This window comes from Magallana gigas, chromosome 4, assembly GCF_963853765.1.
Source record: "Magallana gigas chromosome 4, xbMagGiga1.1, whole genome shotgun sequence".
Taxonomy (NCBI): domain Eukaryota; kingdom Metazoa; phylum Mollusca; class Bivalvia; order Ostreida; family Ostreidae; genus Magallana; species Magallana gigas.
This window is the reverse complement of record NC_088856.1, coordinates 6,430,910-6,436,568: the sequence shown is the minus strand read 5'-3', so window position 1 is coordinate 6,436,568 and position 5,659 is coordinate 6,430,910.

The following is a 5,659-nucleotide window of genomic DNA, read 5'->3' as shown; positions in this document are numbered from 1 at the left end:
TGAAATCATAGACCATGAGAGTGTCTATCAGCTTATACTACTAAATTGGAATAAATATTTATACTAAAATTGATATTGCTTAGCCCGCATTTCCTCTAATTTTCTTAAATTTTGAAGAAATTTTGATTATTTTTTTATGCTTCCAATAATAAAATATTTCTAATTTTTATGTATTATGAAGACTTTATATAAAGATATAAATTGACAGAAAAGCTAATATATTGACCGTTTCATAAGAGAGAAAAACTGATTTTAGTGATTTTTTCACAAAAATCAATGTATAGAATGGGCGCTTAAAAAAGCGAATAAAAATGTTATTTGATAGGCAAATCATATTTTAAAAACATATTCTGAAACCCAAGTATCATATTATTAGTTCACATTAGTAAAAAAATATCCAACATTATTGTTATTGTTTTTAAAATGCTAAAACAGACTCATTATATATATATAATCTGCAGCAATTCTGAATTGCGCAACATGTGGTATTTTCCTACGCCAATATTACGCCAAAAATATAGTCCTTGTTCCATTCTAAACATTGATTACATTTTTCTATGCCAAGTTGTATGATAGTAAAAAAGAAAGAAAAATATACTATTTTAATTTCCTTTCATCTTGATTTAATGAACAATTAATCAAATTTACGTTTGACAAGTCGAAAACCAGAAAAGACTCCTTCCTTAAGTTTTATCTCTTGTTGATACACCTGTATATGTACACACTTAGTTGTTTTTGTTTTGCCTTTTCTATTTTCATATTTCTGTATAATATGTACATCCCTGGTTGTTGTACCCCTCTTTTTAAATACAATGTTTAGTATATACATTCTTATTGGTTTATATTGTTGTATAATGCATAATATATAATGTATAATATATAATGTAGAATACATAAAATATTCTTGGTTGTTGTTTATTCGTGAGGGTCAATGTTCGTGGTCAGCCGAAATGTTCCTGGTTCGTGGGGATGTTATTTCGTTGGTAATAAGCGTAATTTGAATAATTAATATTAAACAACTGATTGTGTTTAGGTTCGTGGGAATGTAAATTCGTGGGCAAAGGTTACCCAAGAATGCTGCAAACATTGCCCCCCCCCCCCCCCTCCCCACGAACAATGATGATTCCACAGTAAACTAAGAACTGTGTCTACGTTTTGCACCCACTTTTTAAAATATACTTTCCTTAAAGTCTACAAAGTCAAATGACTTTCCTTTGTCCAGAAAGCATACAACTTGTTTTGTTTTACTGAGTTTAACTGGACAGGTAAGATGTTTATCTTTAAAAACATTTGAATGAAAAAACTGTAAACGCATTAAATCTAGCATTCACAATATTTGGAAGCAATTTTCCGATGAAATACTGTGCTAACAAATTCATATTTTCCTTTGGAAAACTATTCATTCCATTGGAATATATTTCAATCTGACACGTGAGATACATCAACAACAAAACTAGTTACGAGCTCATTAGACAATTGTCGTTTATATATCAAAAGGGAACTATTTGAAAATGTTCTTCAAACGGGTACATATGTGTCATCCTAGCACTTTCATAACCTGTAATCTTGGCTAGCCTAAGGTGCCAAATGCACGATGTTTCTCCTTTCCGAACAGGGTATCAAAGTGAATCGTCAACCCAGCAAAGATGTTACTTGTTTTGTTTTGTCATTTTTTCATATACCTGTAAAATATCTTTACTTTTAGCTGGCTTATCACTTCTTATACACCTGTATTATATGTACATTCTAAGTTTGATTTAATCTCTTTTTATATATGCTTCGACCTGTTTTATATTTTCACTCATTGTTAAGTTTTCTTTGTTTTTTTAACTACAAAATATTTTCTTAATTCTTTTTGTTTTAATTAACTACATATTCTATATGTACACTTTTAGCTGAAAGTATTTATTTTAATAAAATGAGTATGCAAGTTTCTAAACCATTATAAAATAAAACACATTGAAAATTGTTTAATTTATTCATGCTTTATAATCGTATCTCATTTTCATGATGAAATCTGAGCACTTCTTGAATAAAATCAGATATTTTTTCTTAATAAACTATCTATTCAATATTTGGAAACATAATTGCCTGACGTCATGACGTCAGGCATATCTAAGGTTTAAAAGTTGCAATCTCCGAAACAGTGCAGACAATGGGACAAGCAATATAATGATATTTCACAAAAGAGATTAACCGATGCATGTTTAAGATGTCAGCATTTACATTCACAATGGATGAAAATGTTATATGGCATGTAATAACATCAGTGAGCAAGAGTTTTCAATTAAAAGGGACGTTCACCATGCAGTGCACGTGTGTAATCCTAATTTAAAAATAGATCAAAAGGGGGAGGGGGTCATCGCAACAAGTTGTAATATATTGTCTATTACGGTACAGTGTAAGTAATAATTGGTGTTGGATTATCATTATTACAAAAGAGTCATCAGTTTGGATTAAAACAAATATATATTTATACAGCTGGAATGTTTACTGGAGGGACTAAATCGCCAAAGCGGGGTGTGACCTGATTTTCGTTCAGTTGGGCGATTTCATTAATCTTGAAAAGGGGTCATAACTCGCGTATCTTACTAAATGTACATTACTACTTTTAACAATTACTAATCAAGTGTGTTTCTTAATTCTATAGATTTCTTCTAAAACATCCGATCCAAAGTATAATATACATATGTGTAGCTGTTACAAAACAAATGTCAAAAAATTCATCTGACCCCCTCCCCATGGATCTCTGCCAATGGATGAGTTCATTCGTTTCGTGAACGGTAATAACAAGATTTCGCGCCATAATGTCTCATTCATAGTTTTTCGCGCCATAATGTCTCTTTCATAGTTTTGCGCGTCGATTAGCTGACAAGTCCGTAGGGATCCTGTGAATTGAAGTTACAGTTAGGGTTTTTTTTTTTCATGAATTTGAGAATTCACCCTTTTTTAATTGCTTGTCAAGATGATTTTGATGAAGCTGCCCACACACATTAAAAAACAATACGTGTTTGTATACCCTTTCATATTTCATATGGTTGGACATTTTTAAAAATGCCTTTCAGTTGATTTTGCATCTTAATATAACAAATACAATTTTTAAAATTAAAACTACTATTTACTCTCCAGCTTTCAAGCTTACATGCACTTATATGATATGTGCACATTCCTAAAAAAATGAATTAATAAAATAAATGAATTTCAAGTTATATATACATGTATGTACATGTTCTAGATCGAAGAAAAGACTGACATTTCGTCTTAAATTTGCACGTTCCGTTTATAAATTTATGGTCAGCAGCGAAAATTAAAATTCATTTCTGATAAGATAGCCTAATTGATACATGCATGCTTCCATTGAATAATTTTGTTTAGTCAGGCAAGCTTTTTGGAAAGCTATTACTTGTATGATTTAGATCCTATTCAGCTCTTGAAACATCAAGACGAGGTAGGATAGGGAAATATATACATGCATTGGTGGTCCAAAAGTCTGGGATGGATGTTCAAAATATTTCTTTCACACTTATTGCCTGACGTCATGACGCCAGGCATATCTAAGGTTTAAAAGTTGCAATCTCCGAAACAGTGCAGACAATGGGACAAGCAATATCATGATATTTCACAAAAAAGATTAACCTATGTATGTTTAAGATGTCAGCATTTACGTTTATAATTGATGGAAATGTTATATGGCATGTAATAACAACAGCGAGCAAGAGTTTTCAAGTAAAAAGGACGATCGCCATGCAGAGCACGTGTGTAATCCTGATTTAAAAATAGATCAGCATTCCGCCATATTTGAACGGTGAAAAAGGGGGAGGGGGTCATCGCGATCGCAACAAGTTGTAACATATTATCTATTACGGAACAATGTAAGAAATAATTGGTGTTGGATTATCATTATTACAAGAGAGTCATCAGTTTGGATTAAAACAAATATATATTTATACAGCTGGAATGTTTACTGGAGGAACTAAATCGCCAAAGCGGAGTGTGACCCGATTTTCGTTTAGTTGGGCGATTTCATTAATCTTGAATAGGGAACATAACTCGCGTGTCTTACTAAATGTACATTACTACATTTAACAATTACTAATAAAGTGTGTTTCTTAATTCGATAGATTTCTTCCAAAACATCCGATCCAAAGTATAATAAACATATATGTAGCTGTTACAAAACAAATCTACCCCCCACCCCCCTCCATGGATCTCTGGATGAGTTCATTCGTTGCGTGAACGGTAAAGCAGGATTTCGCGCCAAAATGTTTCATTCATAGTTTTTGCGCGTCGATTAGTTGCCGAGTCTGTTGGGATCATGCAAATACCCCAGAGCACACCATGTGTTTACATCACGGGCACGTAGCATCGGGGGTTAGGGTGAGGGAGGCTGCTTCCCCTCCCCTCTTTTTTGACAACTGGCACTTTTCTTAACTTTTTAGGATAAATGGAAATATCATGGATTTGCCCCCCCCCCCCCCACACACACACTTTAATTGGAGCATTCAATAATGAAACTGCATGAAAGTTGATTTTGCAATAAATACAATTTGAAAAAAAAAGGACTATTTACTCTCCAGCTTTCAAACTTACATGTACTTATATGATATGTGTGCATTCCTGAAAAACTGAATTAATAATTTTAAAATAAATGAATTTCAAGTGATATATATGTACATGTTCTAGATCGAAGAAAAGACTAACATTTCGTCTTAAATTTGCATGTTTCATTTATAAATTTATGATCAGCATCGAAAATTCAAATTCATTTCTGATAATATAGCCTAATTGTTACATGCATGCTTCCATTGAATAATTTTGTTTAGTCAAACAATCTTTTTGAAAGCTATTACTTGTTAAAAGGAATGTTTGATTTAAGGGTCCTGGTATAAAAACGAATTACTCTTGCAATTTACCATGGTTTCTATTATGTAAAATACAAAGTTATCTCTTTCCATTTATCTTTAATAATTTTAACTGTGAAATGCTTTTTTGTGGACCATGCTTTAATGAACATTATAGGTGTCAAAAATTTGCATTTTGATTTTACCATTAATGTATCTTAAAGCAGGTTTATAAGTAACGAAAAATAACAGCTCAAATTGGATGGTATCATATTATTCGGTAATGTAAGTGGTTATGTGAATATGACCGAATTTCTATACTTAAAAATATGACAAAAACCACTTTAATCATTAGAAGTGAATTTGTGAAAATAATAAATAAACTAATTATTCAAAACCAGATAAGGTTGCTTTGGAAAACAAATGGATATAAACAAACCAAAGCTCGTAATAGAAAAAACCGTGATAAGAGGATGATCACATTTAAATTTATACTTACTTATTTAAGTTTTTATTATCAACTTTGCTGTCCAGGAGTTATCTCTCTTTCTGTTATGTGTCCTTGTTTGTTCTCCCTATCGTGTCCACGTTATTCAAAACAACTACCATACTGTCTTCCAAATTGTTAGAAATATTCTTAATATGTTCCAAGCCCTCTTAAACAACTTCTAACAATACATCTTCGTATAAGATAATCATTGCAGGACACATAGGCGCTTCTTTAACAAAATTCAATAAATATAACAGTCTTGAAATTTTCAAAACCTCTCTATCTACTCTAGGTTCTATTAACGATGAAATAAATGTTTGTTAATTTA